The sequence below is a fragment of the Galeopterus variegatus genome, unplaced genomic scaffold (genome assembly GCF_000696425.1).
Source record: "Galeopterus variegatus unplaced genomic scaffold, G_variegatus-3.0.2 Scaffold3728, whole genome shotgun sequence".
Taxonomy (NCBI): Eukaryota; Metazoa; Chordata; class Mammalia; order Dermoptera; family Cynocephalidae; genus Galeopterus; species Galeopterus variegatus.
In genome coordinates, this window is record NW_007729839.1 from 68,281 (window position 1) to 80,413 (window position 12,133).

The following is a 12,133-nucleotide window of genomic DNA, read 5'->3' on the forward strand; positions in this document are numbered from 1 at the left end:
GGTCTCAAAGATTTTCTCTTATATTTTCTCCTAAAATTTTTATAGTTTTACCTTTTAGATTTAAGTCCATGATCCATTTTGAGTTTTTTGGTATAAGATGTGAGGTATTATTATTATTATTATTATTATTATTATTATTATTATTATTATTATTATTATTATTATTATTATTATTATTATTATTATTATTATTATTATTATTATTATTATTATTATTATTATTATTATTATTATTATTATTATTATTATTATTATTATTATTATTATTATTATTATTATTATTATTATTATTATTATTATTATTATTATTATTATTATTATTATTATTATTATTATTATTATTATTATTATTATTATTATTATTATTATTATTATTATTATTATTATTATTATTATTATTATTATTATTATTATTATTATTATTATTATTACTGTCTATGACTGTCCAATTATTTCAGCACAATTTGTTCTTAAGGGTATTGTCACTTCATTGAACTACTTTTTATAAAAATGTCAGTTGGGCATATTTGCTTGGGTCTATTTCTGGATTCTCTTTTCAATTCCACTGATGTATGTGTTTGTTCATCTGCCAGTTCCACCATGTCTTGATTACCATATCTACATAGTAATTCTTAATGTACAACAGTGATTAATTTTCCTTTTCAAAATTGTTTTAGCTATTTTAGGTCTTGTGCATTTTCATGTAAACTGAAGAATAAACGTGTCTATGTTTACAAAAAATCTTTCTGGGGGCCGGCCCGGTGGCACACTGCTACAGTGCGCCGCTTGGGAGTGCAGTGGCGCTCCCGCCGAGGGTTCGGATCCCACATACAGACCGGTTCCCGCTCACTGGCTGAGCGAGGTGCGGGCACAACACCGAGGGTTGCGATCCCGTTGCCGGTCCCGGTCCGGTACGGGCGCGACACTGAGGGTTGCGATTCATTGCCGGACACGAAAAAAGACAAAAAGGAAAAAAAAAATCTTTCTGGGATTGACATCTTTAGTCTGTTGAATCTTCTTATTCAGAACACAGTATGTCTCTGCGTTTATGCTTTGATTTCCTTCATCAGTATTTTGTAGATTTTAGCATACAGATCCTGCACATGCTTTGTTATATTTACACCTCAGGGTTTTCATTGTCTCTGGAGCAACTTTAATGATATCATGTTTTTAGTTTTGGTTTCCATGTTTGTTGTTACTACATAGAAATGCAATTGATTTTTATGTATCGATCTTATATTCTGTAACCTTGCTGAACTAATTCACCTCATGCTTCTAGTTTTCTTATAGATTTTGTGGGACATTTTATGCAGAAAATCATTTTATCTATCAATAGGGAGAAGTTTTATTTCTTCTTTCTGATCTATATGATCTATATTCCTTCCTTCCTTCCTTCCTTCCTTCCTTCCTTCCTTCCTTCCTTCCTTCCTTCCTTTTTTATCTTTTTTTTTTTTGCCACATTGTACTGGTTAGAATTTATAGTACTATATTAAAAATTGTGGTAAGAGCAGGCATTCCTACCTCTTTATCTATCATGGGAGAAAAACATTCAGTCTCTTACCATTATGCATGTTGTTAGCCATAGATTTTTTAGACTATATCAAGTTAAAGAAATCCCTCTCTATTCCTTGTTTGCCAAGAGTTTTTATAATGAATGTCTACTGGATTTTGTGAAATGCTTCCTTGGTGTCAGTAGATATTATCATGTTTTTTTCTTCAGTCTGTTGACATGGAGGATTACATAGACTGATTTAGAATGATGAACCAGTCTTGCATACTTCAAATAAGTCCCACTTGGTCACGGTGTATACTTCTTTTTACACGTTGCTGGATTCGATTTGCTGATATTTTACTTAGGATTTTTGCATCTATGTTCATGAGAGATATTGGCCTATAGTTGTTTTGTCTTTGTCTGATTCTGCTGTGTGGGTAGTTCTAGCATCATAACATGTGGGGGAGGTGTTCCCTCCTTTAAAATTGGTGTAAATTCTTCTTTAAATATTTGGTAGAATTTCTCAGTGAAATCCTCTAGGCCTAGAGATTTGTTTTTCAGGAGCTCTTAGTTATGAATTTGACTTATTTAATGGTTGTAGACCTATTCATATTGTCTATTTCATATTGGTTGAGTTGTGATAGCTTGTGGTTTTAAAAGAATTTGTTCATTTCTTCCAGATTGTCGAATTCATGAGCATAAGTTTTTCATAGTATTACTTTATTATCCTTTTAATGGCTACCATATCTATAATGTATCCCTTTCATTTCTTTATTAAATTTTTTTATTAAAACATATTTGTTGTACATATTTATGGGGTACAGTTATATTTCAATGCATGTATACAAAGTGAGATCAGATTAATTGGTATATCCAGCACTGCAAAACAATAATTTCTTTGTGATGTAAACATTTGATCTTTCTTCTAGCCATTTGATAACATCCATTAGACCATTGTTAATTACAGATTCCCGGGTCAACTATGCAGCAGTAGAACTTATTTTTTCTTTCTATCTGTAAGTTTATATCTGTTAACCTTCTTCTCACTTCCCCCCATCCTCTTTCCTGCCTCTAGTAACCACAGTTTTCTCTCTCCCTTTAACAGTTCAATTTATTATTATTATTACTTATTTGTTTTTGTTTTTCGTTTCATTTTGTTTTAGCTCCCATATGAGTGAGAACATGTGGTGTTTCTCTAAGAGTAGCTACTCCTGCTCATCTTTGGTTTTCATTTGTATGATATATACTTTTCCATCCTTTCACTTTTAGTCTGTGTGTGTCTTTATAAGTGAGGCTAGACTCTTGAAGACAGCATATATTTGGGTTTAGCTTTTTAATCCAGTCAGTGGATTAAATATTTTTAATCTGTGTCTTTTGAATGGGGGAGTTTAATCCATTTACATTTTTGGTTCTTATTGACAGATATTGTTTTACTCCTGTCATTTTATTGCTTAGATGTTTTAAATATCTTTTATTCCTTTTTTCTCTTTTTATTTTTCATCTTCAAGGTCAGCTGGAAATTTGAGGTGGCATGATTTAGCTTCTTTTTCTTTCTTGTTTGCATTTTTTGTTTTAAAATGGCAGGTTTCTCTCTTTTTTTGTGTATTCCTGATAGTGATTATCATTTTTTGGTTTCCAGATGCAGGAATCCTTTGAGAATTTTTTACAGGGCTGGTCATGTGGTGAACTCCCTCAATTTTTGTTTGTCTGGGAAATACACTATTTCTATATCATTTCTGATGACAACCTTGCTGGGTATAGAATTCTTGGCTGGCAATTTTTTTCTCTTAGTATTTTGAATATATCATTTCATTTTCTTATGGCTGCAGGGGTTCAATTGAGAAGTCTGCTGTTATTCTGAGGATGGCTCCCTTATAGGTGACTTGCAGATTTTCTCTTGTTGCTTTTAGAATTCTCTCTTTGTCTTTGAGCTTTGCCAGTTTGACTATAATGTGTCTTGAAGAGGATCTTTTTGTAGTGAAACTGTTTGGGGATCTTTAGTCTTCCTGGATCTGAAGGTCTGTGTGTCTCCTTATACTTGTGAAGTTTTCTGTTATTAATTTCTTGAATAGGTTTTCAATTCCTTTCCCCTTCTCCTCTCCTTCTGGAATGCCCATGATTTGGAGTTTGTGCACTTAATGCTGTCTGCTAGCACTCCTAGATTTTCTCAAAAAATTTTTAATGCTTTCCCCCCCTTTTTTGTCTGCCTGGGTTATTTTGAAAATACTATCTTTGATATCTGAAATCTTTCTTCTGCTTGCTCTGGCCTGCTGCTCAAGCTCTCTGTTGTGTCTTTTATTCCATTCATTTCCACGACTTGTGTTACATTCTTTTCTAAGGTATTAATCTCTTTGTAAATTTCCTCCTTCATATCCTAGATATTTTTTCTTGTTTCCTTGTGTTCTCTAATCGAATCTTCTCTTATCTCTTTGAGTTTTCTTAAGATCATTGCCTGTAATTCTTTTTCAGATATTTCATGTGTTTCTTGCTCTATGGTGTCTGGTACTAGAACATCGCTATATTCTTTGGTGGTGTCATGTCTTCTTTTTTTCTTGTAGTTCTAGTAGTTTTTTTTTGGTGATGTTTGGTCATCTCATAGAGCACTTGTTTCTTCTATTACTCTGGAGTTGGCTATGAGAAGAAAGATTTTCTCATCTATTTAAAGGTACTGCTGGTGACTCTTCCTGTATCAGTGTAGTCAAATGTGTGGTGAGCTGCTTGTAGGTGGTCATGTCTGCTAGTGGTGGTGAACCATCCTTGTGTTGGCACTAAGTGTGTTGGTGGGTGTTGTAGACCACCTTGGCTCCTGCCCAGGTGGTGGGCAGGGCTTTCTGGGACTTGTGTCTGGGCCCCTAGTGGATGGGGGACTTGGCTCCTGCTCAGGCTGAGTGAATACAATTTGAAAACTCACAAGATGTATAGTTTACTACATTTACCACAATTTTTATCCAGTCTGATGTTCTTTCCTTTCTGACATTTCTTGCCTTCTTATGTTATTATTATGTATTAGGTTAGAGGACTTCTATTAGCCATTCTTAAGGGGTAGATTTTCTAGGGACAAGTACTTAGTTTCCTTTATCTGATAGCATTCTTATTTCCCATTCATTCCTGAAAAATATTTTTGCTGGATACATAATTTGCAGTTGACAATTCTTTTCTCTTGTACTTGACAAATATGCCACTTTCTTCTGTTCTCCTAGGAATCCACAGTACTTTGGGTTGATGTCCTTTTATTTACTTATTTAAAAAAATTTATTTTATTTTATTTTGTCAATATACAATGTGGTTGATTATTGTGGCCCATTACCGAAACCTCCCTCCCTCCTCCTTCTCCCCCCTCCCTCCCAACAACCTCATATCTATTTGCTTGTCATATCAACTTCAAGGAATTGTAACTGTTGTGTCTTCTTCCCTGCCCCCACCAGTTTATTTGTGCATTCATTCATTTATATTTAGCTCCCACAAATAAGTGAGAACATGTGATATTTCTCTTTCTGTGCCTGACTCATTTCACTTAATATAATTCTCTCTATGTCCATCCATGTCATTGCAAGTGGCAGTATTTCATTCTTTTTTATAGCAGAGTAGTATTCCATTGTGTAGATATACCACATTTTCCGTATCCACTCATCTGATGATGGACATTTGGGCTGGTTCCAACTCTTAGCTATTGTAAAGAGTGCTGCAGTGAACATTGGAGAACAGGTATACATTTGACTTGATGATTTAGAAAATCTGAGCAGACCAATAACAATAAAAGAGATTGAAGCTGTTATCAGAAGGATCCCAAGGAAGAAAAGCCCAGGATCAGATGGATTCACAGCAGAATTTTACCAAACATTCAAAGAGGAATTGACACCAATTCTTTACAAACTATTCCAAAAGATTGAAACAGAGTCAAATCTCCCAAACTCATTCTATGAAGCAAACATCACCCTGATACCAAAACTAGATAAAGAGATGACTAAAAAAGAAAACCACAGGCCAATATCCTTGATGAATATAGATGCAAAAATCCTCAATAAAATACTAGCTAACAGAATACAGCAACACATACACAAAATTATACAGCATGATCAAGTGGGATTTATCCCAGGGATGCAAGGTTGGTTCAACATATGCAAAAAAATAAATGTGACACACCATATCAATAAAATCAAACACAAGGACCATATGATCATCTCTGTAGATGCTGAAAAAGCATTTGATAAAATTCAACACTCATTCATGACAAAGACCCTGTATATGTTAGGTATAGATGGAAAATATGTCAACATAATTAAAGCCATATATGATAAACCCACTGCCAATATCATCTTGAATGGGGAAAAGCTGAAAGCTTGCCATTTAAGAACAGGAACTAGAAAGGATGCCCACTCTCACCACTCCTATTCAACATAGGGTTGATATTCTTTTAAAGTAATGCATTTTCTCTTTCTTGCTGATATAAATATTGTTTCTTTTTCTATAGTTTTCAGAAATTTAATTATCATGTGTCTTGGCATAATTTGGGGGGTTTACTACTTTGGGTTCACTCAGGTTCTTGAATCTGTAGATTTATGGCTTTTTTCCCCATAATTGGGAAATTTTCAGTCACTATTTCCTTAAGTACTTTTTCAGTCCTCTCTCTCTCTTTCCACCTTCTTCTGAGGTTCTAATGATATGAGTGTTAGTTTTTTTGTTATTGCCCTTTATACCTGAGACTCTTTCTTTTTTCAGTCTTTCTTATTTCTCTTTGTTGTTCAGGTTGAGTAGATTCTAGCAATCTGTTCTCAAATGCACTGAATCTATCCTCTGTCATCTCCTCTCTACCACTGAGCCCATCCAAAGTGGTTTTCAATATTTCTGTTACAGTATTTCTTTTGGTATATTTTAACTTGGTTCTCTTTTATAGCTTGTATTTCTTTGCTGAGATTTTCTATATTTTTCATTAATTTTAAATGGACTTTTATTGCTTGTTAGAGTATGTTTATGATTGCTTCTTCAAAATCCTTGTCAGATAATTCCAGTACCTGATTCATCTTGGTGTTGGAATTTATTTTTGTCCTGTCTTATTCTAGTTGAGATTTTCCTGGGTCTTGATATGCTGAGTGATTTATGATTGTTTCCTAAACATTTTTAAAAATCGTATTAGGAGACTTTGGATCTTATTTAATCATTTTTAGCATGCAGTCCTTCTGCAGAGGTATAACTTGACGGCTAGGCAGTTATATATGTTTAGCATCCATCTAGGCCCTGTCAACACCCCCCTGGAAAAAGTGGGTAACTGGCTTGTACCTCTTTGTTCCACAATGGTGGTGTAGAATTTTAGCTCCCCTGGACTCACTGATAACTTCTTGGTGAAAGTGGGGCACAAACTTATACCTCTTCATTGCCTCCACCTATGGATATAAGCTCAGCTCCCCACTGAGTTCTGCTGTTACCTTAGAGGTGAAAAGCAGAGGACTGAATCACCTACTTTGTTACTGCAAGGTAGGGGAAGAAGTTCAGCTCTGTACCAGACCACACTGACATTGAGGTGTGGGAATCAAAGTATCTAACTCCCACCTGGCACCACCTTGTTCTACCTCATTGATGCCAGGAGGGAACAGAGGATTAGCATTCCACTGTTCTTTGCTAACACCAGAGCTCGGTGAGGGGGTGGGGGGAAGAAGAGTACCAACTAGCCCCACCCTATATTGTCTTGTTTAGTTTTGTTGATGCCCAATGGGGATGGAAGCTCAGCTTACTGCTGGATCTTGCTGACACTGCCCTGTTGGGAAAACTGGAATGCCACCTGTTCCCACCAAGTAGGAGATGAAACATAAACCCCCCATTTAGCCTACTGACATAACTCAAAGGGGAAATTGGAGAGGTGCCTGCTACAGCAGGCAACAAATGGAAGATTAGCTTTTAGTTTGGCCCTGCTGACCCACCAGTTGTGGGAATTAGAGTACTGTTGTCTGATTCCATGGATGGAATGGGATAGGGTAGTATGAAAAAATCACCTCCTTGCTTGGCTCTGCTGACACCACAGTGCTGCTTTGGGGGGAGTGTCATTTGGCTGGAGTAGAGTGGGTATTAACAAAAATATTTTATGTTTTAAGGTCATCCTTTTTTGGGTCCATTGACTAGGGAGAACAGGCTTTGCTCAGAGATTATTTTATGTCTCTATCTGTTGGTGGCTTTGAGCTGGGGGATTCTGCACTATTGTCTTTGGGATATATGGGCAGTAATATGAAAACCCAGAGAACTCACAACCTTGTCTGTTTTCAAGCCTGGAGGTGCCTAGGCAGTTTGCCTTCTTTGTATCTTTCAGTATCTTTCTGTGCTTGTCTCTTATGTTATGTCCAGGGTTTTTTAGCTGTAAGAGGGAAGATCTGGATGGAGTAGGCTAATCTACATTGGCTTGAACCAGAAGTTCATTTTACAAATTTTAATATGTTGTATTCTTATTCAGCTAAACACATTTTAAAATTTCCCGTGAAACTTCCTCTTTGACCCATACTTATTTTGAAGTGAGTTTTAATTTTTACATATGTGGGTATTTCAGATATCTTTCTGTTATTGATTTTTAGTTTCCATTAAGGTGAAAGAACATGCTTTGTATGATTTCTATTATTTTACATTTAATGGGATTTGTTTATGGCTCAGAATATGGTCTATCTTGATGAATTTTCTGTGTGCATTCGATGCATATCTTTTTTGTTTTTGGTCTTGTGTGTTCCATGATTTTTATTTAGGTCTAATTGGTTAGTAGTGTTTTTTTGATCTTCTATATCTTATTTGTTCTATCAGTTACTGAGAGAGGTCTGTCGATGTCTCTAACTATTGTTGATTTATATATATTTATTTCAATTCCAAAAATTTTTGCCTCATATTTTTTGAAGCTCTGTTGTTACTTGCGTACACATTTCAGATTGTTTAATCTTCTTGAAGAATTAAATTTTAAAAAATTTAAATATGTTGATTATACATATTTGTGGGGTACAGAGTTATATTTCAATACATGTATGCAATGTGCAATGATCAAATCATGGTAATTAGCATACTCATTATGAAACTTAATCATTTCATTGTGATGAGAATTTGGATCTCCTCTCTTCTAGCCATTTGATAACATGTGTAGCTCAACTGTATACTAACAGAACTTATTTTTCCTGACTAGCTGTTTTGTGTCCATTAACCAACCTCTAGCTATCTCCTTCCTTTCTCACCTTTAGTAACCAGTTCTTCTCTCACCTTCTGAAAGCTCAACTTATCATCATCATCATTATTATTTATTTATAGCTCCCATTTATGAGTAAGAACATGTGGTATTTCTCTTTCTGCACCTGGGTTGTTTCACAGCATAATTTTCCCCAGGCTCATCCTTGTTGCTGTTAATGTCAAAATTTCATTATTTTTTAGGGCTGGCCTGTGGCTCACTCGGGAGAGTGCGGTGCTGATAACACCAAGGCCATGGGTTCGGATCCCTATTTAGGGATGGCCGGTTCACTCACTGGCTGAGTGTGATTCTGACAACAGCAAGCCAAGGGTTAAGATCCCCTTTCTGGTCATCTTTATATAGGGGAAAAAATTCACTATTTTTTATGGCTAAGTAGTATTCCACTGTTTATATATACCACATTTTCTTTATCCAGTTGTCCATTGATAGACATTTAGGTTGGTTCCATATCTTAGCTATTGCAAAGAAAGCTGTGATAAAGTGCAGGTATGGGAGTACATATCCCTTTGATATGATGATTTTCATTCCTTTGGGTATATAAAAATTAAGTTCTTTACCATCACAGAAGATTCTTCTTTATCCTTGATAATATTACTCATTCTGAACCTGTTTTGTACCATTATTTTTACAACATTTGTTGAATAGGCCTTCTTTTCTACATTGAATTGTCTTGGCACCTGTCCAAGGAGTGAGACAAGGTGAAGTAGCCTCCAAATTGAGAAGGAACCTTAAGATTGAAAGATAAAGAGGGCAGCCCCATATAGTTTAACAAAGTGTTTATAAATGGGTAACTTACATACAGGGAGGATTGGGCAGACAGTGATCCAGACATTTGGGTAGCTGCACCCTGCAATGTCTGGAGGGTAGCAGGGGTTTATAAAGGTACTTGGGGAAAACAAGTAGAAGCAGGCCAAAAGTAAGCATGTCTTCAAAATAGGCTGGCATGTTCAACCTCTGGATATTCTGTGACTATATTTCTAAAGTCTCATGTACAGTGAATGTTTAATTTAAGGTACAACTGATGTCAACAAGAAAGCTTTGATCTTTGTTCTAAATTAGCTTAACTTTTCAGTAATTTTCTTAACCATGCTTGCCTCACTTCAGATTAGTATATAATTTCCTACTGTAGCTTATGAAGGGGCTCATAGAAAGGACAAGAAAAGCTAAAAGGAGCAGAAAGGTGGAGTTGGTATTGCCGGCATTCACACAGCACCTTTGTCAAAAATCTATTAACCATAAACATGTGGATTAACTTCTGAACTCTATTTGTTTTCATCAATCTATATTTTTTTCTGACAATTTCAAACTGTGGTGACTATTTTAGCTCCTTAGTAAGTCTTGAAATCAGATAGGCTTCTGGTTCAGAATGTAAGGATCTTGGAATCCATCACTCTGGTACTCAAAACAAGAAAAAAGCTGAACAACCTGAAAATCAACAACTGTTTTTACATTCATCAGGGAATTGAGGTCACAGGGAAAATCATTGCCCCCCCAAATTGGAGAGGCAGACTGGCATATACAGAGAATCACAGCTTACCAGAGCAAAAGCCTAGGAGTACAAACCACCTCAGGAGCCAGTACCAGAGTAGAAAAACTTAAAACTGTAACTGATGAGTTAATTGAAGCTTAATGTGGACTGAGAATTTAAAATGTTGGGTGGTTACCTTTGGGAGGGCATACTTTCATGGGCTTTACCTCCAAGAAACCTACCAGGTTCTCACCATAAAGCTCCTTGTGCTTCCAGCAAGAGGAGGGGAAAAGTAGCCATTCTGAAATATTTACAGAGCATTTTGTTCTTTTTTTTTTTATTTACAATTTTGTGTTCTGTTGTTTTATTTAAGCATCTTTGCTATTACTACATGTTTATAATTTTATTTTATTTATTTATTTATTTATTTTTTTTTATTTCGTCAATATACACTGTATATGATTATTATGGCCCGTCACCGACACCTCCCTCCCTCCTCCCTCTCTCCCCTCCCCCCCAAGAATGTCCTTTCCGTTTGCTTGTTGTAACAACTTCATGAAAGTATAGTTGTTATATCTTCTTCCCCACCCCAAATGTCATTGGAATTTTGATGGGGATTGCATTGAATTTGTATATTACTTTGGGTAGTATAGTCATTTTCACTATATTGATTCTTCCAATCCAGGAGCATGGGATGTCTTTCCATCTTTTTGTATCCTCTCTAATTTCTCTCAGGAGTGGTTTGTAGTTCTCGTTATAGAGATTTTTCACATCCTTAGTTAGTTCTATTCCTAGGTATTTTATTTTTTTGGCGGCTATTGTGAATGGGCAGGCTTTCTTGATTTCTCTTTCTGCTTGTTCACTATTGGTGAAAAGAAATGCTACTGATTTTTGTGTGTTGATTTTGTATCCTGCTACTGTGCTGAACTCTTTTATCACCTCTAAGAGTTTTTTAATAGATGATTTGGGCTGTTCGATATATAAGATCATGTCATCTGCAAACAGGGACAGTTTGACTTCATCCTTTCCAATCAGGATGCCCTTTATTTCCTTCTCATTTCTGATTTAGAGCATTTTGTTCTTCTTACCAGGCCTTCCCTCTAGGAAAACTATTTTACCAGAGCCTACCTGACTAGGATTTTACCAGAACCTAAGAGACATAGGAGAAGGAAAATTCCAACCTGCAAGCCCATCCTACCTCTTCCTTTCTTACCTAAAGGGGAAAGACAATCTGAGAAGCACTTGTGAAGGTCACATCTCAGGGACAAGTAAAAGACTGTTTTCCAGTATGGGAATACAACTGAAAGAACTACATGTCTCAGATCTTATTTATGAAGAAGTCTGTAGGGGAACACAAAGAAAATAGGACAAACACAAGGACAGCAAAGAAAATTTGAACCTCTGAAACCCACAGCTACAAAAAGTAGGGAACACAGTCTAGTTCTTAGCCAGATAAAAATAAAATCTCACACAGTATTTACCCTTGTGTGATTGGCTTATTCCACTTAGCTTGTTTTTAAACACAATAAAAATAACAATAACAATAAATACCTCACATTAAAGGCTATTTACCTCAGTTCCTTTTACGTAGTAAATCATGTCCAGCTTTTGGGAAAAATTACAAAGTGTACTAACAGACAAATAAAGAATGGTTTAAAGAGACAGAGCAAGCATCAGGACCACAATCAGATACAGCAGAGATGCTAAAAGTATCAGACCAGTAATTTAAGACAACTCTGACTAACATTTTAAGGGCTCTAATGAAAAAAGCGGATAACATGCAAGCACAGATGGGTAATGTAACTAGAGAGATGGAAACTAAGAAAGAATCCAAAGGAAATCCTAGAAATCAAAGACACTGTAACAAAAATCAAGAATACCCTTGATGGGCTCATCAATAAATTGGACACAAACTTCCAAAACTTAAATGCAAATAGAAAAAAGAATGAAAAATACAGAACAGAAT